The sequence below is a fragment of the Varanus komodoensis genome, unplaced genomic scaffold (genome assembly GCF_004798865.1).
Source record: "Varanus komodoensis strain SLA01 unplaced genomic scaffold, ASM479886v1 scaffold345, whole genome shotgun sequence".
NCBI lineage: Eukaryota > Metazoa > Chordata > Lepidosauria > Squamata > Varanidae > Varanus > Varanus komodoensis.
The window spans coordinates 22,591-45,140 of record NW_025335844.1 but is presented as its reverse complement, the minus strand read 5'-3'; the positions used below and the strand labels follow the sequence as shown (position 1 = coordinate 45,140).

The following is a 22,550-nucleotide window of genomic DNA, read 5'->3' as shown; positions in this document are numbered from 1 at the left end:
GTTGAGCTGTACTCAGAAAAGCAATTCTTACCATCCCACCTCACTGCCTTGCTGAAAGCACATCAAAAGAGGCCTCGGTGTCCGGTGGTGGAGACCAGAGGACCCCACTCCGTTAGTGGGTAACTGTCAAAGTGCAATCGCTGTGTGTTACAGGCTTGCTAAAGTGCCTCCCTAACCCTGTAAGTTCACACATGCAACCTTTTGTTTACTTAACTTGGCCAGCCTGTTCAAGGCAACTTTAGTTTAGCAGGCCTGTGAAAGGTCTCTAATTACAGTGAAATTTGAGTTTTCTTTATGGTGCTGTGATGTGTGTCCAATCACTTTCCTATCCATGTCAAAGTATCCATTCACCTTCCTGTGTATTGTATTCACTCCCCTTTTGTGCATTCTATATAAACCTAAGGAAATTATCATGGGGTGTTCCTGCTTGGGCACCCATGAATCCATGCCTTCAATTGTAAAGAAACCTAATTGCCCTCACAAGAAACTGATCATTTGAGCCTTAATTGCGGGATTTCGGTGTGGCAGAGCCTTGGATCTTCTCAGCACCTGGCACGGCCCCCAATGCTGAGGACCTCAGAGGAAACCTGGATAGAGGAGGGGAGGGGAAGGCAGCACCTCGGGGTCAAACCAGCACCCTGCATGGGGACTGGGAGAATGCAGGCGGCCCATGCAAGTGGGCCAGAGCCAGTCGCATATGTCGGGACCTGCAGAATCTGGCTGCCGTGTTCTGCACCCGTTGCAGTTTCTGAACCACCTCCGGGGGTGGTTAGAGTAATGAGTTCTTAATTTGGATCTGGACATCTAAATCAGCGAAATGTGCTTTACGGAGATCTGTGTTGGCCCTTCTCCTTGGTGATGGGGGCTCAGAAGCAGCATCTGCCTTCAACTTGGTTTGGGGGGCTAATTAGTTCCCTTTGGTGATTATACAGGACCCAGCCACAGCCCAGGGGAGGAGTGACCAGCTTGGCGGCAGTTTCCCCATGGGGTGCAGCAGCAGTGGGAGAGGAATCCCCCCATTTTGTTTGCAAGCCTGCGGCCGGGGGGGGGGGGGAGGCGGGGGTTAAACTGCCTCCCCTTTTTACTGGGCTTAACGGGGTTTGCTCTCAAGTAGGGTGGCAGGAAGAACCTCAAGGGGCTGAACAGCTGGTAGAAATAATCAAATCACAAGTCTACTTCTAGGCTGCTTGGACACAGCCAAGCAATTCATGGCGTGTCTCTGGGGATTTCTGAGCAAACACAAGACAGACAGAGCCCACGTTTCGCCTCCATCCACATCTGCTAAATAAACAATTGAGCCCCGTTACCCAGAAGTCACCCAACTTGGGCTAATGTCCATTTCTCTTCACCCTAACCCTAACCCTAACCAGAAAGTCCATTAAAGCTCGGTGGAACTGGGGTCGATGGGTTGGGCGAAGACTCTGAGATAGAGCAGGTGGGGTAAGGTCAGGCTCTTCCCCAGCCAGACATTCTCACTGTGCAGCCCCAGGAAGTGCTGCTGGGAATCCAGGGGACTCCCCGGGTGCAGCGTTAGTGGAGACGGGGGAGACGAGAGCAGGGCTGGTGTGCTTGACTTCAGGAAGCCCCTCCCAAAGGTCTGGGGCCCAGGCATGTTCCCAAGGAGCGTTCCTGGAGGTAAACACTAGACTGGCTTTGACAAACTGCTCTGTGCATGCTCAGAGATCTGTTTTGGGTGATTTGTACCTGGAGGCAGTAAAGGACATTTGCAAGGAAACTGGTCTGTGGCTGGGGATTGTTCGAAGGAGAGAAATCCCCCCCCCCCGACAATCGGTTTTCACACCGAATTTGCAGGAGGAATTGCCTTTCCAAAACCCCGTGCCCTTACCTAACTGCCGCTCACCCACCTGTCTCCTTTCCTCCTGCCCTATTACTGTTCCAAAGAAGGGGCATCACTTACTTGATGCCGATCTGTAGGGATTTTGCTGCTTCCCTGCAGAAACAAACGAGAAAGTCAGAGCTGGAAGGAGGGGCCCTGGATTCTCTAGTCCCACCTTCTGCAATCAGGCACGGCACATGGATCCTGCACCCCGCAGGAAGGTGGAGCTTCTTCCCTTCTCTCTGTGGGAGCTACAGCACTTTCTTTACATGCTGGCTTTTTTTCTCAAGAGTTTTCTTGGCCGGCCTGCCTGCCTGCCTGCCTGAATACTCTTTTGTGTGGCTTTGCACTGCAGAAATACACGGGCTGCTTTTGTGCCACAGCTAATAAAAGCTCCTTGTTCTCAGAAACAGTGGGGGATGATTGGAAAACACGGGAGAGGCCCCCGAGGTCGGCGGTGCGGAAGGCCACTTCAAGCTGCCATGAGTGAAGGGGCGCACACAGCTGCTAGCCGCCTACCTGGGATGCCCTGCCGGGGCTTTGCTGCAGCCTAGTGTGGCTTCCTCTGCTCACCCCCTGCTGAAAACTGGAAGATTCCTGCAGTCATGCTTGGCATCGCCCCACTCCCAGTCAAAGCCCCCTCCATACATTCAATGCTCCAAATGCTCTTGTTGAATGTTGTTGGAAAGGAGGCGTGCAGACAAGCTGGCCCCCGGGAGGGCAAGCAGCTGAGCCCCCGCGAGAAGGAAACCCCCCACGAATTCCCTCCAATCCTGTCTCAGAGAAAGCTGGACTTGAGACCCCTTGCGAGTTCTCCACTCCCAGATTTTTTAGTGGGGAATTATTTCATCCCAAGAAGGAATGAATCTTGTTTCTAAAGGGGAATATGGGCTCGTGGCTTTTCTACATGAGGCTTTCAAGCCATCACTTTTCTGTGGAAACTTTACCCTGTTTTTCCTGAGGGTTTTCTGCCTTTATGTTCCCTGGCACAACCACTAGATGGTGCTGCAGTGCAGTAGAATAGCACAAATGCATGAGAGCTTCATGCCGCCACTTTCAAATAATACCGGATTTTCCTTGTTCTTTAAAATCAATCCATCAATCCGTGGAAAGTTGCAAAGAAGGGGAGAGGCCCTGGAGGAGGAGGACATCATGTAAATCGCCTGCAAACTACCCTGAGTGAGGAATCACAAATGCACAATGCATGTAGTGTGTCCAAATGGGCTACACGGTGAGCTCTTTGGTGTCTCAAATCGCATTTACTGGGGAAGTGGCTGGTCAGCAGCTCCAGATTGGGTGGATTTCAGCTGCCACAGTCAGGGGGCCTGTGCCATCCGTACATGCTCCGTGAGCTCTCACCGCAGAAGCAACCCTCCTCCCCCAGAAATGCATCCACAGGTTACTTACTGATGTAGACGCTGATCCCGGCTACCAACAGGGCAGAAGCCACGGTTCCCAGGAGGCCCCCCAAAACAGTGCTCTTTGAGGTGTCTTGGGCTGAAATGAGGGAAAGCGTCAAAGGGAACACTCAAGCCATCTTCCCCTGTTGAGAGGAACACAAGAACAGAAAAAACCCTCCAAGGTCCATCCAGTCCAGCACTCTGTACACGCGGTGGCAAGCAGCTGCCCCCAGGACCCCTCCTGCAGGAGGGGTGCAAGGGCTCCGCCTGGCCAGCTCGCAGCATCGGGGGTGTGAAGGAGGCTGCTTCTGGGGAAGGAGGCAGCACGGGGCCTGCAAGGAGGATCGGCAGGAGAGCCCACACAGTTAGTGGGGAGCGAGAGCTCCGAGCAAGAGCCTCCCCCTCCCAAAGTGGAGTGCAAAGAAATATTCTCTATAGGGCTGAGATCAGGTAGGTTCAATGCCGTCCCACAGGGATAAACCACCAAAAGAATTGTTCTTGCTGATGGGGCGGGAGGAAGCAGGGCCTCCTCTGCGGTGGCCCCAACACAGCCAAGTTGCCTACGAAGGGATCAAGCACCTGAGTCCTGCACTGCAAATCTGAAGGGAAGCTTACCAAACCTCTCCCTCTCTCTCAAAGGATGATGCCCAGTTTGTTCAGTCATTCGTTAGTGCTGTTGTGGGACTGCACAATAGCATATATTTTCATGCTTATTGCTGTGTTTTTAATCATCTGTTGCAGACGGCCTTACCTTCCTGTAGGAATTGGGTTTGTGGTGCACAAGGGGGCATTTCTGAGAGCTTCTTCCCATCCCACGGCCATGATGAACTAGGGCCCCATTAGAGTTCTCCTCCTTCCAACATTATTTTATTTGCGCATTCTCCTCCGCTCCCCTCAACCACGAGGACTGTACCTGGCTTACAGCCTAAGGACCCTTAGTAAGGCAGTGTTGTTGTTGTTTTGTGCAGTCAAGTTGTCCCCAAATTCTGGTGATCCTTTGAATAGGTGACCTCTGAAATTATCCTGCCTGGACGCCAGCTCTTGTACACTCGAGGCTGGGGCTTCCTTGGGGCAGTCCATCCACCTCCAAGTGGGGCTGCCCTTGAAGATGGTCCGGACACTTCAACTGGTTCAGAAGAGAGCTGCCAGGATGTCAACAGGAACCGGCCAGTTTTCACACATAATGCTTGTCCTCTATCATCTACGCTGGCTACTAATTGAAGTCTGGGCCCTATTTAAGGTGCTGGTGATGACCTGTAAAACCCTAAACGGCTTGGGTCTGGGATACCTGAAGGAGCGTCTTCTTCCCTATGTGCCCTCCTGCCCCTTGAGATCTGAGGCAGAGGCCCAACTCTGGGAGGGAGAGTACCCGGAGCAGGGCCTTCTCTGCAGTGGCGCCCTGACTATGGAATACGCTCCCCGGAGAGGCTCAACTGGTGCCTGACATTTCAGTGTCAGCCAAAAACACTTTTTTATTTTCCCGTTATTTTAATGTTTAATTGATTTTAACTGGGGTTTTAGGATATTAATAGTCAGATGCTATGGGGCTGTTCTATTCTACTTATTTATCGTAAGCCATCCCAAGATGTTTGGTAGGGGACAAGACAGAAAAGCTTTTAAAAAATAAATAAATAAACAAACAAACAAATAAGTAAGTTGATCTTCCTTTTCCTCTTCTGCCTTCCACTTTTCCTAGCACAATGGTCTTCTCCAGGGAGTCTCCCCTTCTCATGATGCGCCCAAAACATAACAGCCCCAGGCTATCATTTTTGCTACCAGGGAAAACTCTGAACTAGTTCTGAGATTCTGAAAATTTGAACTAGGACCCGCTTGTTCATCTTTCTGTTGGTCCAGGATATTCATACTTTAGCACAAGCACCGATTATTATAGTCCTCACAGTTGAGCCTTCCTGGACACAAGTAACTCTACAGCTTCCTCCCTGAAATCTGTTTATGCCTTTTGTAGGTCTTTTGTGAAGCAAACGGGTCTTTGTGGCATATTCAAGAGGAAGGCTTTCACAGGCTGGGCTTTTAAAGCCTGCTTCCAGATTCTTTGTGGGACTGAGATCAGCTTTCCCTCTTTCCTGACTTTTATCTATTATTTTTTATTATTTGTTTGGAACACTTATATGTCGCCCCATTCGCAAAAGCCTCAGGGCGGCTTCCAATACAAATAAATAACTATACAAATACATAAAAATCTGGAGACATCCCGGCATAAATATAAAATCAATAAATAAATTCAACAATTAAAATGATGTTTAAATAAAAAGGTCTTGGCCTGGCACCGAAAAACAAATAACGATGGTGCCAGGCAGATCTCTCTGGGGAGCGCATTCCACAAGTGGGGCGCCACCGCAGAGAAGGCCCTCCTCTGGGTACTCACCCTCCTAATATCTTTTACGGAGGGTTCCTGGAGAAGGGCCTCTGCCGCCGATCTCAAGGGGCGGAAGGGCAGTTATGGACGCAGGTGCTCCTTTTGATAACCAGGTCCCAAGCCGTTAAGGGCTTTATAGGTGATAACCAGCACCTGGAATTGGTCTGTCCTGTTACATAACGTCTGGATGGTGTGGTGGGATGGTGGGACAAAGTGGAAGGCGGTAGCTACACTGGTGGAGAATTGCGTTTTGCTTGGCCATTCCATAAAACCAAACCAAACTGGATTCATAGAAACAGAGTGAGTCAGAAGGGTCCTCGCGGGCCATCTAGTCTGACCCCCGGCTTCTACCCTGTAAGCCCCCTTCTCTTCCCATAGCTCCTCACCATATCAGAATGGTGTAAATGAAAACACACCAATCAGTGTGTTTGGATCTAAAAAGGTGTGCATGGGGGCCATGAAAGGGAATGGCTTGTCTGTGGGAGCCAGTCTTCTGATTTCTGCTGCTTGGACCCCCAGAAAACAGGAACAGCTTGTTAGGGCTGGGGCCTCACCTTTGTGTCCTTCCTTTGGGTGAACATCCACATCCCAGCATTTCCAACTCTGCTCTGCCAGACCTCCCCAATTCCTCCAGCCTCTCACCAGGCTCAATCCATTTCCTCCTCAAAGGTTCCCATAAGGACACATGCCCCACAAAACACTCATAGAACTTGCTGAATATGGGATCTGTCTTGATGGCGATCCAACGTCTCATCTGAGTTGGGGAGAACTCCGCTGCAGAGGGTTCCTTCTTCCACGACTTTCCCACCTTTCTTCCACATGACACTGATAGTCTTGGGGTAGAAGCCATAAATGTGGCAGAAGGTACAGTTCACTTTCCGAGCAATCCTCACTTTGGGTTAATCTGCAAAAATGATTGTTCCAGGTTTAGAAAGTGCCTCTTTATTGGCTGGTAAATCAGACACCGCATGCAGTTTTGACGAGGCCCTATTACAGCTTTCCTCTTATGAGGAGGTTAAATCCACTTCTTGAGGTCTAAAGAGTGCAGAGTATGGGAATCTAACAAGAGTAGTCTGAAGAACTAGCTGAGAAAGTCAAATAAGAATTACTGAGTATAAAGAAGATTTAGCAGGACAAATCCCATGATTCAGATTGCTTGCAGAAGTCGCCCTTTCTCCTCACCTCTCTTTTGCAAAGCTCTCCGCTGCTGTATGAAAGATCTCAGTGATTCCAGGCAGGAGGAGGTAGAATAATACTCTTTCCTATGGTGGGGCTTGTACACGACATTTGAGCTATCTGGATGCCCATCGTAAGCATCCTGGTGATACAAATGCGAGTGTCCATCGTCATTCATCTCACAGCCCTCCGTGCACCGCCAGGTGTGAGACCCTGAAAGGGACAGAAGATGAGTGCCAGGATTGCCTTCATGCAGCCAAATCAATTTCTGGTGCCAGCACCCCCATTTCACTGAGAAGCACCCTGATATGGGAGACACTGAGGGTTTACCGACAGGGAGGGGAGTTGGTGCGACCTTTTTGCCCACAGTCCTTTTAGTGACTCTGTTGCCACAGAGGGATTTTGCCCTGTCTTTTAAAAAAACTAATGATAGCAACTTCCTCAACCTGTTGCCCTCCAGATGTTGTTGACTTCAACTCCTATCAGTCCCAGCCAGAATGTTCAATGGGCATGAATTCCAGGGGTTTTATTCAAAACCGCCAGAAAGCACTAGATTAAGGAAGCCTGCATTATATGGCTATCAGCTGTCTTTAATTTAAGTGCTATCTTGTATATTTATTTACACTGGTCTATTGTCTTATCTACTGAAAAGCCCTCCAGGTGGTGTACAACAGTTTAAATACAATAAAAGGTTAATTAGACAGAAAAATAGTAAAACTCTACTTGAAAACAAAACATCAATAAGAGCAGCGGCCAGCCCACCAGGGAGGGTTTCCTGATATATTCAGGAAAAAAATATTAATTTAAAAAGAGATTAAAATTTGTGCAGTGTTGTTAATTTATTTAATTGATTGGTTTTGTTTTTAATTATCTGGTTGTTCTTGGTCTGAGTCTTGAATGTGATTCTGTATTACTTTTCATCACCTGGTATAACCTTTTATTAATTTTATTGCTTTTGTCAGTTTTATTGATTGTACTTTTATTTACTGATTTAGCATCTTGCAAGCCGCCCGGAGGACACTCGGGTTATTGGGTGGCATAGAAGTAAAATGAAATACAGACATACATACATAATGGGATTGAATCTTTTGCAGCAGAAAGCCAGCTAGGAGTCCGCACTCCCCTGGCCAACCGGGCCAACTCCTGTCCAGAACCAGCACACGACAAACCCAGGCCTGGGGAAATGTAATGGGAGAGGCCTTCAGCCACTGGAGGAGAGGCAAGGAAGGGCCAAGGGCTGAAGTGAGCTGGCCTGTTGGAGTAAAGGGGTCCAGCACAGGCGGCTGCTCCAAGGAGAAGAAAACCATGGAAGGTCTGGAGATGATCGAGGACAGGCAGGATCTTCGCAGGGGAGGCGCTGGAGGTGGCACCCATGAAGCAAACGGCCTTGCTGGCTTGGTGCCTCCCAAGAGGGCAAATGGCTTCGATTCTTTGATGCCACCCCAGAGAACCGGGGACTCCGATGGCTCAGAGAGGGAATAAAAGGGAGGGCTGGAGCCCAAGCTGGGGCACCTCTGGAGGAGGAGGTCTGCGGCCCGACCCCGAAGCCCCTGGAGTTTGGGGCCGCTATTCTCGAGAAGACCACTAGGCCCAGGGGAAGTCCTTAGGGTTTCAGACCAGCTAGTGCTTGTTGCTTTAGCGCTTGGGGTGGTCAAATGTCCCAAGGGGAGTGAATATCGGTGACTAGATATCTGCTATCCCTCGTCCCCCTCCTGTTCCCTTCCCCTCACTTCCCCTTTGTGTATTTGTAGTTGTTGTTTGTTACTGTTAGGATGGTATGTATGGTGCGGCCTAGTAAAGTCCTTTCCCCCCAAGACTTGGGTCACAGGGTGCTGGGCCAGGGCAGTTTTGCTTGCTAAGAGGGGAAACTGGGCTTTCCCGTCCCCACGGACTGGGGGTGGTTTGCCTCACCGGAACATCATTAAATGGTTAAAAATAGGGTTGGAGGGAATAAAAACATGCGGTGTATATGTTAATCTGTAGTTTATTAGTATTGTATTTTTAATTTATTAAAAGCTTTTGTATGCCGTCCTATTATACAAGGTCTCAGGATGGCTTACAATATTTAAAAAGACAATTAAAACAACAATTTCAATAAATAATAACACAGAACAATAAATCACAATACAAACAGAGCGACTAAACTTAAAAACCATTAAATTTTAAAATACTGTTTAAATAAAAAGATTTTGGCCTGGCGCCGAAAAGAGTATAAACTTGGCACCAGGCCAAGTTTCTCTGGGGAGTCTGGAACAATTGTTCCAGTGTCTGGAATAATAGTTGTTATTCCATTTATTGTGGTTTTTTAATCTTGTGATTGTGAGCCGCCCAGAGGTGCTATGTCACAATAGGCAGCATACAAATGTTATAAATAAATAAACAACATTGAAAGGATAAAATCAGGGAAGAGGGAGGAGGGAGGGGGAAAGGGGAACTGGACAGCAGCAACCAACAAAATCCCAGCTTACCGAGAACTCCACTTCCAGGGCCTTGTTGGCCCACTAAAATAACGCACCGCTTCTGTCTCAGACAGAAGGCATGCTGCCTTGCGAGGGAAATGATGTGAGGCGAATGCTGCGGCGGTCGGTCGTTCTTACGGGGAATCGGTAGCGGGACAGAACCTCCCCAAGAGAGGAACAAAATGCAGCTCCACCTTTGGGCTTTGGCCCCCCACCTGCCGGGGCAGGTGACCCCTCAGGCCCAGTCCCCAGGGCCCAGTCATTAACTCCAGGTGCCGGCCATCATCTTGGTCATCTCCTGTGCCCTTGGGGCCAGTGGTGAGTCCTCACCCCCTGACCAAAGAGGGAGGTGGACATCTCCCAAAGGCCTCGGACACCTGATTCCCACAAGGCTGGCACCTGGTATTCCGGACTTTTCTCAGTTCCTAAATGCATGCTTCCCCAGTCTTCTGAAGTCTGGAAACCAAATTCACGTTACCGTCCCTGCCCACATCAAAATCAGAGCTGCTGCAAAATATTTTGCTCCCTTGGCATAGTGGCAAATCTTTTCCTACCGAGTAAAGGTTTGTAGTAGCTAACATCCACTACTGTATTCCATGGCCTGATGCAGAAAATCCTACAAGCACATTTCCTCCTCCCAGGCATTACAAAGAACAACCCTCAATAAAATATTGACTTTTCTGGCCCTTCATGTCACCCCATCTCAGCCTTCCTGTGGACTGCCTCCTTAGGTCTAATGGAAGGGCCAAGAGAAACCTTTTTATTTACCCATCATTTTAAGGATTAAGGAATTTTAAATGGTTTTTAATATCAACAGTCACATTTTGTTTTTGTTGGTGTTATGAATGTAACTTATCTATTGCTTTGTTAATTGTCTTAATTATTGTAACTATTATTGTTTTTATTTTAACTATTATTGTTTTAATTATTGTAAGCCATCCTGGGATGATTTTTGTATAGGACAGGGTAAAAATAATTTAAATAATAATAATACTAGAGCCAGTCCCATTTGATGCCCTGTCTTTTAACAGAGATGAAAAAGAGGAGCATAAGGGCCAGCTACACCTGGGGAGACAGTGCTACTCTTCTGAGAAAGGTTGCACTCTTCAGGATCTGTGAAATCAGATGGCACTACTTGTTGTGTTCTCTGCGATCTGCAAAAGGGCAGAAGGACCCCCAGGGGCAAGACACGATGACAATGACAGGCTGACGGTGAGGCTTGGATGGCTGTGCTCCCAAAAGAGGATTTTGGGTGCCTGAAGCGCAGTTCACCCCAGGAGACCCTGGATTCCCTCCCTCCCACCATCCACTCACCGTCTGTCCGGTTGTGGAAATTTGGCAGTCTTGCCAGGATCGCCGCGAACGAAATCTCTCCTCTCCTTGCTGCTTTGGCCGCCCATTCCGCTCTGAGCTCATCCTCAGTCACCCAAGGATCATACGAGGAATGCCGGGGCTGCCTTGTTCTGCTGCTGTAGCTATCGATGAGCGGGTCGTCCAAGTCCGCCACAGCAGAGAAACGAGGCAGATCGGCGGAGGGCTGGGACACGACGGGGCGGAAATAGCACAGGGGGTGTGCGGCAACCTCTGTGAGGAAGAGGCAGACACTCACAAATTAGCACGAACATCGACGGGCCGCTCTGGATCCCGCGCAGGGCCGCCCTGCACCAGCCTCCTGTCCCCCTCGTGGCCAGCCACCCGGCCCAGGGCAACAGCGCCGTGGCCCCTCCCTGCCACGTGCCCCAGAAACAGCCGTGGAAACTAGTAACTCTGCCGCTGAGAGCAGACTGTTGCTGGGCGCGAAGTCGCGTCCGACCCATTGCGACCCCATGGACAACACTCCTCCAGGCCTTCCTGTCCTCCACCATCCCCCGGAGTCCACCCAAGCCCACACACACTGCTTCAGTGACCCCATCCAGCCACCCCATCCTCTGCCGTCCCCGCCTTCTTTTGCCATCTATTGTTCCCAGCATGAGGCTCTTCTCCAGGGGGTCCTTCCTTCTCATTAGGTGGCCAAAGTATTTGAGTTTCATCTTCCGTATCTGGCCTTCTAAAGAGCAGTCAGAATGCATCAGGACAGCAATGTATGCACCCCCCCCCCCCCCCCCCGCTGTTAGCTTCAAGGAGTCCCTTCTTCTGTCAAGGCGGGCAGCTGACTCTTCTGCCCTCGGACCAGATGAGGAAGACATCTTGGATGGAATGGTAGCAAAGTTGTTGTTGTTGTTGTTGCTAGTCGCAAAGTCGTGTCGGACACATCGCAACCACATGGACAACACTCCTCCAGGCCTTCCTGTCCTCCACCATCCCCCGGAGTCCACTCAAGCTCACACCCACTGCTTCAGTGACTCCATCCTGCCACCCCATCCTCTGCCGTCCCCTCCTTCTTTTGCCATCTCTGCATCTCAACACCGGGCGCCTGGTGCTTCCTGAAATGAGCAGCGCTCCAAGGATCTTTGTCAGCCCTCACATGAGCCCGACCCGACATCAGGGAGGGATCATTTGCTGGCCTGTGAGGCTCTGGCCGGCATCTCTGGCCCGCCCTGCTCCGAGCCCTGCGTTTGGCCTGTGCTCCCAATGTTGGAAGCTGCAGCGGGACTGTCGGAGCGGCTGCCCCGGGATCCTTCTCAGGAATGGCCGGCTGAAATACGAAGGCCAAGGCGAAGAGGAGGAAGACCTCTGCCTCTCCTGCTTCGGAGCCAGGCCTTGCTTGCAGAGGGGCTCAGCCTGTGGGAGATGAAAGAGGCAGCTGTTCCGGGGACAGGGTGACACGGACGCTTGGGATGGGGAGGATGAATCTTGGGACATGAGGCCTCGGGATGCAGAGGTGGGAGAGGTGGAAGGGCTTATCTCACACCCTGGGAACCCTCAGAGTCTGCAAGTGCCTGGAGGGAGCATGGGAAAGGAGCCGCAGGGGCCGGATGAGCCAGGCAGCACCCTTGGTCCCCTGATGCAGCCTCAGGACAGCACAACAACCCAAGCAGCCGGGTGCTGCACAGCAAAGAGGCAAAGGGGCCTTCCCAGAGGGGGCCCAGGGTTACCCAAACGGAGGCTTCTCAGAGGTTTGGGTTCTCATCTGGGTTCAATGAACACCCTGTGCATGCTCAGAGACACTTCCTTTGCTGGTTATAGTTTGCTGGACGTTCACTGGAGGATAGAGAAGTATCACCAAAGAACACCCTGTTGCTTTGAAAAGAGAAGGGGGAACAGGCTCCCGAACCAACACAATGAGCTCCCCTCCAGGCCCGCCTATTCTTGCTTCCCCCAGCCCAGTGTGGTCTACTCTGACCGGTGGATCTGGATTTTATGTGTATTATGTTTTGTTTTGTTTTGTTTTATTTTATGTAAGCCGTCCTGAGGCTATGCGATGGGCCAGCATACAAATACTCTAAATAAATAAATAAATAAATAAATAAATGCAGAGCAAGTTGGAATACTCTAAATAAATAAATAAATAAATAAAGAGCAAGTTGAAATACTCTAAATAAATAAATAAATAAATGCAGAGCAAGTTGAAATACTCTAAATAAATAAATAAATGCAGAGCAAGTTGAAATACTCTAAATAAATAAATAAATGCAGAGCAAGTTGACATACTCTAAATAAATAAATAAATGCAGAGCAAGTTGACATACTCTAAATAAATAAATAAATAAATGCAGAGCAAGTTGGAATGCTCTAAATAAATAAATAAATAAATAAAGAGCAAGTTGAAATACTCAAATAAATAAATAAATGCAGAGCAAGTTGAAATACTCTAAATAAATAAATAAATGCAGAGCAAGTTGAAATACTCTAAATAAATAAATAAATAAATAAATGCAGAGCAAGTTTTTTTCCTCCTGAAGTACAGGAGGAAAAGTCCTACCTTCCTAGACCTTGTCCATTTCCCCCCCGGCCTTTTTCCACTTTGTAATGAAGTGAGGGGTCAAACTTGCTCCTGTACCAAGACTGCTTCTTCCTGCTTCACGACTGGAGGTAAAATACATCCTTTATATGCATGTGTGCATGGTTTTAATTTCTTGGGTTTGCCTTGCTCTTTCTATATATTCTGTCCACCAGCCAGAATGCAGCCAGTGTGGACTAGCTGCCCTTGAGCGGATTTGTGGCTTTCCACCTTGTTCTGGCTGCAATTTTAATGTTTAAGCTTCCTCACTCTAAAACCTCCCAGAAGAAATGCCTGGAAAGCCCCAGGATGGCGATGCCAGGACAAAAGGCTGGATACAAGTCTGTAGAGGACTTCTCAAAGCCCGACAGCCAGGGGTGCAAAACCTGGAACCCGGCCTGGCAGGCCAGGTGGGCAGGAAGGGACCGACCCCTCCTTCCCTGGGCATCGGCCCCTCTCCTTGGCCAACCCTTCCTTGTCTGGCAGCTTCTCAGTTTCTCTCCAGTTGCTCCCCGTTCCAGAAATGGAAATGCCTCTCTGTGGTCTTCCTTGCTGGCACTAAGAGCTTTAAGTTCACATCTGCTGTATTCTTGGCCCTGCCCCTTTGCCTTTAGCTCTGCCCACCCCTGGAATGTGGCTCCGGAGCTTCACATCCTCGGTTGAAGCACTTCCCTGGCCCAGCTCTTAGCAGAAGTGGAGGTCTGTGGTGAGGAGGAGACCTGACTGCCACAGCCCAAGAAGGGGAAAGACGTCTTTACGCCTCCTCACACCCCAATCTCAAGCTGGCTCTTGCATGGAGGGCTGTAGACCAGAAGAAAAGCAGGAGAGGTGGCGCTGGAGATAGAAACATAGAACACAGAAACAGAGTGAGTCAGAAGGGACCTCCTGGGCCATCTAGTCTGACCCCCGGCTCCAGCCAGCTCCACTCACGACATGCCCACCATGTGCATGTGAAGATGTGAGATGAAGCCAGGGAGAAAAACTCAGTGATGGGTTTGCTGTGTGAAAGCATCAGGGATTTCTAGTGCAATCTGCTAATTATGGAGGAGTCCCATGTAGAACTAGTGGGTGTGGTACATAAATTTAATAAATAAATATGGAGGCTATAGAATTCTAAGTCGGTGTTATGCAATTTGGGTTTGTGAGAATTCTGTTTGTGGATTCATTATTTTTACAGAGTATTCTCAAGCATTTGCTTTCTGTTGGCCTCCTGTCCAGATTAAACACAAACACATCTGAATCCATTAAGTAGTAAACTCAGAGAAGCAACATGACAGCTATGGGAGAATCGCAGATCCTGTATTAATTACAGTTAACACAACCCTGTAGGCAGAACAGTGAGCTGTGAACTCAGCAGGGCAGAGATGCAAATCTTGTCTCACTTCCAAAACAAGCGCGGGAAGGAGAAAGGGGGGTGCCAGCCCCCAGCGGTACTCACCAGAGTGGTTCCCCGGGAGGATAGCAGCTGCTCCCAAGAGCAAGCTGTGCCACCAAAGCGGCCCCATTGGGACTGGAAACCCCAAGGAGACTCGTTGTGTTCTCTTCCCTCCCAGTTCTGAATCTGGGCAAAAGTCAGGATCACCAAAGAGGGTGATTGGCTTTTGGCCAATAGGAAAATAAAATGTTCTCTCCCCTCTGTCAACAGTTGCTGAATGGGACTCGCTTGCCTGCAATGCAGTCGTTTCGTATCCTTGCACAATTTTAAATCAACAGCATGTTTAATTTTAATGCAAGTGCAAATCACCCCTCTTGACCCCAGAAATATCTTCCAGTGCCTTGCAAAATTTCTCTAAGGAATGACTGCTTATGCTGTGAATTTTAGGGCTACTGTACAAATGACTGAACAACAAAAGATATCATAGAATCACAGGATCGTAGAGTTAGAAGGGGCCAGAGGGCCATCAGGTCCACTCCCTGCTCAGTGCAGGGCGCCAAGTTAAATATGGCTCTGCTGCAAGGGAGGTGTATCCTGCACCTTCCCCTGCAGTGCTCAGAATAAAGAGCCTCTCTCCTTGCATTTTGAATCTCAGCAGTTTTATTGAAAGAACACCCAGGCAGCCTCAGCAGAGAACCCAAACTTACAACAGCACTGCCAGGTAGAGGTGAAACCAACTACAAGCTTTTAGAACATATACAGAGTGTTTTATAGGTACTGTGTCACGTAGCCGTGGGGCAATGGTGACAAAATAACATAGACCATAGAAACAGAGGAGTCAGAAGGGGTCTCCCGGGCCATCTAGTCTGACCCCCAAAATAATGAGGACCAGTGCTTTTTTTGTAAGAAAAAATGTGCCGGAACTCATGAAATTATTTACCTTTCGTACGTAGTCAATCACTGCACACACACCCACACACGTCAGTTGTGTAACGAAACATAATGGTTGCCACCCGCAGTAAGCCCAGCGTGCGACCACACAACCAATCACAAGCCGAGCAGCACCACAAGCCGAGCAGTGCCATCACAACCAGTGCGGACGGAGTACGCACACATCGGATTCGAAACACAAGCAGCCCGCATGCACCGTTTTAATGATTTTCCTGCTGAACTGCTACGCTCGCCGGGGCAATTCAAATCCACGTGGACCAAACATCAAATTTTCAAAAGTTACTTTTAAAATTTGGAAAATATATGGAAAAAAGGTGCCGGATCTCCGTCCCAGTGGGTCCTATGAGAAAAAAAGCACTGATGAGGACAGAGTCAAAAAGAATGTGAGAGACCTGCAGAGGGGGCTTAACACAACAGCATCTCTGATTACTGGGTATTGACATAATCAATCAGGGAGGCTGGGATTCTCCTGTGAAAGAAATCAGGAGGGTGGGTACTCGGAGGAGGGCTTTCTCTGTGGTGGCACCTACGTTATGGAAAGTGCTCCCCAGAGAGGTCCGCCTGGCGCCGTCGTTATTTGTTTTTTGGTGCCAGGCGAAGACCTTTTTATTTAAGCGGCATTTTAATTGTTAATATTATTGGATTTTATCTGGCCAGGGCGACTTATTTTATATTGTTATTTTTGCATTTTAACTTAATGTTTGTATTTTTTAATTTAATGTTATAATTATTTTTTAACTTAACGTTGTAAGCCGCCCCGAGGCTTCGGCGAGTGGGGCGGCATAAAAATGTTTTAATAAACAAATAAATAAATGAGGGTGATTGCAATGCTGTTGGAGAACCAACATTGCAGCCTTATCAGCTGTTGCTGTTGCAAGCAAAAGAACAGACAGGGGTTAACCTCCCTTGCAGCATCTCAGGTGAGCCGAGGGTTCGAATCTCGTGCTTAAAGGAACAGCTCTGACCACAATGCAGAACAGAAGCATGTCTTGGAATTTTTGTACTTTCTGAGAAAGAGGCCCAGGGACACAACAGCTGTGATTTTATAATGCCAAGGCATAGGTAAGCAACCTTTTGCTACCAGGATTTATCTAATTTTCCCAACATTGCATCCTCGCCTGCAAAGCTTGAAAGAACAAGTCTCTTCTGGAATGGCCACAGGGGAGGCACGGGGTGGGCCGGGGCCCCTTCACTGCGCACAGAATCTCTAGAGCAACACTTCCCCGGTGCAGCTTTTACCATGCAATCACGCGGCCTCATTCATGGAATTTTATAGGCTGTGGAGAAATGCACAGGCCATTTTCCACTGTAAAATACGGTTTTGCTCCTCACGCTCTTGTTGTACTCGGCTGGGCTGGACCCCCTGTGTCCTCTGGCGGGAAAGCCTCAATGGCAGCAGCAACGAAGAAAACCAGGTTCATTCAGGAAAGACAACTTTCGCCTTGAACCTCAGCAATTTTATTGAAAGATCACCCAAGGCCCCTGCAGTTCCTTAGGACGGCATGCTCCCGGGGAGTGGGTCTCACGCCAATTACAACATCACAACCCAGTGTGGTGTGGTGGTTAAGAGTGTGGGACTGGGACTCAGGCGATCTGGATTCGAGTCCCCGCTCAGCCATGGAGCCCACTGGGTGACTTTGGGCCAGTCACAGACTCTCAGCCCAACCTACCTCACAGGGTTGTTGTTGTGGGGATAAGATGGAGGAGGATGTAAGCTGCCTTGAGCCCTTCGCAGGAAAAAGGCAGGATATAAATCGAAAAATAAATAAATAAACAAACCCATGTGCAGACACTTTGATGACCTGCTATACACCAATGCAGAGTAAGTTTCCAGATAATGTTGGCACAATAGCATCTTGATGTCTTTAGGAGTGACATAATGTTCGAAACCGATCAGAAATATTGGTAACAACAGGATGGAAAGCATTACTGATTGCTTTATTGATAGGTCAAGCTAGTAAATTGTTGACAGTTCAGGTTGGCCTGTGTGTCTGTTTGTCAAACATGCAAATGTGTCTAACCATTCAGGAAATCCGGTTTGGCAATTACACTCAGCAGGGTCTTGCCTCTGTGGGACTAGATGCTTAGCTGGGCCCATTCAGAAACAAATGGGCACCATTGTTTCAGTTTGCTGCTGAGAACACAGGTATTTCCTCGCTGGCTGATAGTGTGGGCCTCCAGCAGCTTCTCAATCCAGCTAGGAATGCCATCTTCTTAAAGCAACAGCAACGCTAAACAGCAACCAGGCTGGGAATTCTGCTGCCTTGGGAGAAACAGGTGTCGATTTGATTTTATAACGCAAAGACACATATAAGGGGCGTTTTTCCACCAGGATTTATCTGAAATTTTCCGACACCTTCAATACTATAAAAGCTTTGTGTTTGGTTATGTTTGGTGCAGTTCCTTCTTGTGTCCTTCCTACTCACATATATCTCCTGGTTTCCTTGGCTGGACTGTTTCTTGATAAAGTGCTGCTGGTTTATTTCTCCATTCGGGACTTGTGCCTCTCTTTCCTTGGACCCGAAAAATGCAATGCTCAGAATCAGCGTGGTGTAGTGGTTAAGAGCATGGGACTGGCACTCAGACGATCCGGGTTCGAGTCTCCGCTCAGCCATGAAGCCAACTGGGTGACTTTGGGCCAGTCACAGACTCTCAGCCCAACCTACCTCACAGGGTGGTTGTTGTGGGGATAAGATGGAGGAGGAGAATGACGTAAGCTGCCTTGAGCCCTTTGTAGGAAAAAGGCAGGATATACATTGAAAAAAAAAAAAAATCACAAGCACAAGCAGAAGCACCTAAGCTCAGCTGCTGAGCCACAGTCCCTTCTGTTCAGCCACCTGCGTTCTGCCCAGCTGTGCTCCTTGGGGGGTCCTGCGTGTTGTAAGTCAGGTCATCAAGGAGGGTGGCCTTCTCAGCAGTGGCACCCCGAATCTGAACCTATCTCCCCCAGAATGATTAGCCTGGTGCCCTCTTTATGCTCTTTTTATTTCCCATTATTTTCACTGCTGGGATGCTTTTAATGGTTTTACTGTCTGGTTTATAATAAATAATCTGCTTTTGTGCCTTTTCTGCTGCCCTTGTGGATAAATGGAAGTTTTACAGTGGCATTAGCTTTGGATTGTTGGATTTTATTGTCATATTAATTGTTTTAAACAATACTTTTACTGTACAGTTTTGAACTTTGCAATCTGCTCAGGGGGGCTTATTGGCTAATGCGGCTGGATAAAAATCCAATAAATAGTAAATAGTAAATAAATAAATCAAGCTGGAGGAAGGCAAGTCTGAAATGGGCTTGGAACTGGCAGCTGTCAAGAGCAGAGAGCAAAGATCTGGAACAAAAGCAAGCTCTGGATGGCAAGCAAAGCTTCTTGTTATTACAGCAAGCTAAGCTTTCCATGTTGTTCTGATGTGCCTTCAAGTCATTCCAACTAATGGAGACTGTATGAATGAGCACCCTCCAAATTGTCCGGTCCTTGGCAGCCCCGCTCAGCTCTCGTAACTCAAGGTTGCGGCTTCCTTTGTGGAATTCCTGTTTGGTCTTCCAAATATTTTGTACTTGGTCTTCTTCCTTTGACTTTTCCTAGTATGATCATCTTCTCCAATGAGTCTTGTCTTCTCTTGATGCCCCCCAAATAGGACAGCCTTGGCTTCCTCATCCTTGCTTCTGGGGAAAGTCCTGCCTCGACTTGTTCTCCTCCAACACAGTCTTTCAAACACAACATTTCCTTGCTGTGTGCTTGCTTCACTGTCCAGTTTTCACACCCATACAATTTTGGTATGTAATAAAGAAGATAATGAGAAGAAAGGACTCCCTGGAGAAGAGCCTAATGCTGGGAACAATAGATGGCAAAAGAAGGGGACGGCAGAGGATGAGGCGGCTGGATGGAGTCACTGAAGCAGTGGGTGTGAGCTTGAGTGGACTCCGGGGGATGGTGGAGGACAGGAAGGCCTGGAGGAATGTGGTCCATGGGGTCGCGATGGGTCGGACACGACTTCGCTACTAACAACAACAACAATAAAGAAGATATTTGGACTGCCAGTGAGGAATGGAATAGGATGTTGGAATGTTCTGTACAATGGAATGTTGAATTGGCATCTCCCTGTATGATTTCTGTAGATTTAAATTTGAGGTTGAGAGCATCATCATCATCATCATCATCATCATCATCATTTTTCTACCTTGCTATCAGCCCAAAGACTCTCTGGGCTGTTCACAAACCAAAATTACAATAGAGCACATGATAACATCACAAAAATGCAATTAATAAATACTATAATACAATCATCCACCCTCCACCACCACAACTAAAACAATCTCAGCGGTAGAGTAAAAACTACTAGGGAAATGTGAGGGATCCATTCTGGGAGTGGGGATCCATTGGCAGAAGCTTTTGCTCGGAGACACCAGCCGGCTTCCTCACAGCTGCGGGTTCGACTCCCTGCAGGACGATTGCCAGGAATCGAGTCCCGTGTGACGCCATGCAAGTGGCGCCTGCTTCTCTGCACGGCACTCGTGGCCTTTGCTCGTGCTTGTTTGTGCAACCAGGTGTCCTGCAAGCGTCCGTGGACTTCCCCTCAGCTCTGCTTGCTTTCCAAGACAGGGCCAAGCACTGGAGAAAGCCCCCAAACGGACGAGGGATGCATTCCGTAGAGCAATTCTAGTTAATGCGGCAAACAAGGACCTTTTCTGTATACTGGGCTTGTTAAGCGGGGGCTTGTGAAGCAGTTGTTCTGTGCTGCTCGGTGCTGGTGATATAATGAGCACAAAGCCTGTCCTGCAGTTTGTTATGGCTGGAAGCCATTGCTTGTGGCATTTTTCTTTTTAAAAGATCTGTGAGAACGGCTGATGTTCATCCCCTTCGAAATTCCTCTGATGTGCAGACATACTGCTGGGAGGAGGCAAGGGCTGAAGGGCCATGGATAGGCAGAGGACCCTCAGCTCTCTGTCTCTTTTGCTGGTGAGGTGGTGGCTGTCCTGAATCAGTGTCTGGACTCAGTAATGGGCTGGATGAGGGCCAATAAGCTGACCCCTAATCCAGACAGGACGGATTGCCTTGCGATCCACCTGCCCAGTGGGTGGGCCTTCAACCTGTCCTGGATGGGATTGCAGTCCCCCTGAAGGAGAATGCTTGTTGTTTGGGGGTGCTCCTGGCCCCCGAACTATTGCTTGAGTTGCAAGTGGACTCAGTGGCGAGGGGCCCCTTCTATCAGCTTAGCCTCCCTTACCAACTGTGCCCCTGTCTGGATGGGCACAGCCTGGCCACGCTCCGGCAACATCCCGCCAGGATTGTTGTCGCACCCTCTGTGTGGGGCTGACTTTGAAGAGGGTCTGGAAACTCCTGATTCGGAAGAGAATAGCCTGGCTATTAATGGGGGCTGGCCCATGCTCATCCGCTTTCAGCTGCATTGGCTGGCAGTTGAAGTCCAGGCCTGAATCAAAGTGCTGCTTTTAACATTCAAAGCCCCCGGGGCCTGGAGAGCTGAAGGAATGCCTTGTCCTACTCAGGGAACCCCCCTCAAAAGAAGCAAGGCGGTGACAACCAGGAGAAGGGCCTTTTCAGTGGTGGCACCCTGTCTCTGGAACACACCACTAATCTGCACTCGTCAGCTGGCCCTGAAAGCCCAGTCCCTGTCTACCAGTCCCTGTTAAAATGGCACCCCAAAGAATTTGCTCCCCTGGCTCTGGCTGTGAGAGGATCCTGCCACAGCAAGCGCCAAATCCCACTGTTTGCTCATCATGCAGAAGAAAACAATACTTGAGAGTCTTGCTTAACCTTTGCAGGCCCCAGCCTGTGTCAGGCCCTCCGACTCTGGGAGAGGGGATGTTAAGCTCTCCTGCCCCCCATTTCCCCCTGAAATTCTGAAAGGGGATTGAAAAAAGAAAGACTGACTGACTGACTCTGTTGGTTCCAATGGAGGTTTTCTTCTTTAAGGCCCTTCCCCAGGAGATCCCCCGAAATTGCAGGGAGAAACAGGGTGCCAGGGAGGATTAAGACCCCCCCCCTTCACATTTCTGATCCAAAGTGGACCCATGCAGACACATGAGAGGAAGGGAGACCATCACACACGGCTACAGCTCGTGAGCTTGGCAGAGCCACTGTGGTGAGGTTGTTAGCATGGTGCATTAGGGACCTGGGAGATCCGAGTTCTAGTCTCCGTTCACCTCTCAGCCATGAAGATCACCAGATGGCTTTGGACCAGTCCCTCACCTACCTCACAGGGTTGTTGTTGTGAGGATAAAAAAAGGAATGGAGACCTATGTAAGCTGCCTTGGATTCCTCACAAGAAGCTAAATGGTGGGATGCATGCAATACAGAAACAGGGGGATCCCTGGAACCCCCGCAATGCACAGCCATGAGGCATCAGAGCCACCCTGAGACTCAAGGATAGGCTAGACGTGCACGTGGTAGGCGTACTGGGAGTGGAGCCAGCCAGAGTCGGAGGTCAGACCAGATGGCCTGGGAGGCTTCTGTGGACTCACTCCTTTCTATGTTTCCAAGCCACATGGGTTGACATGCCATGGGAAGCCAGTCCCTGCAGCATTTCAGCCTGAGGACACCAAGTTGCCTGGTCTCTGTGTTTCTATGCTACAGCGCTGCTTTTATACAACTCATGTACATTTATGTGCATTTTCAGGCTGGGTAAATGGTGTTGCCAGAGTTTATCTGAAGTTTGAGAGGGGGAAGAGTTCAATTAATATTTTTTATTCATGCAGTGTATCTTTAATCCAGAATAAAAGCCACACAGAAAACTGCAGTTTATACAAGTTAAATAAATAGTAAGGCGTGCCTGAGGCCACTATAACGGTAAAATTATTCCGGGAGATGGTGCTGTGCAAAATCCTGGGAAATCGGAGCGCCCAGTTGGGGATCCGCGATCCGGGTTTTGCTTTCCTTCCGGAGGGGGCGGGCAGGAGAGGCGTCGCTTCCGCCCCGGAGATCGGGGAGGAGCAGGAAAGCGGCGCGGCGAGACGAGGCGCCTGGACGATTCCCTGGCGAGCCCGGGGCGCGACCGGCCGGCGGGACCCTCGGCCGGGAGGAGGCGGCCCCGTGGGGTGAGCGGGGCGGGCAGGGCGGGGGGGCTGGGGCAGAGCCG

At 49.2% G+C, this 22,550-nt stretch overlaps 1 protein-coding gene across 1 annotated transcript in view; it reads left to right on the top strand.

The window, feature by feature from the left end:
- The first annotated feature begins 22,398 nt into the window (after positions 1-22,398).
- Positions 22,399-22,550, top strand: part of LOC123027828 (general transcription factor II-I repeat domain-containing protein 2A-like) — a 3,907-nt gene continuing 3,755 nt past the window's right edge. Inside the window, exon 1 of the mRNA XM_044439071.1 lies at positions 22,399-22,509. The gene's annotated coding sequence lies outside the window, so the exon portion shown is untranslated. The remainder of the gene's footprint in view (positions 22,510-22,550) is intronic.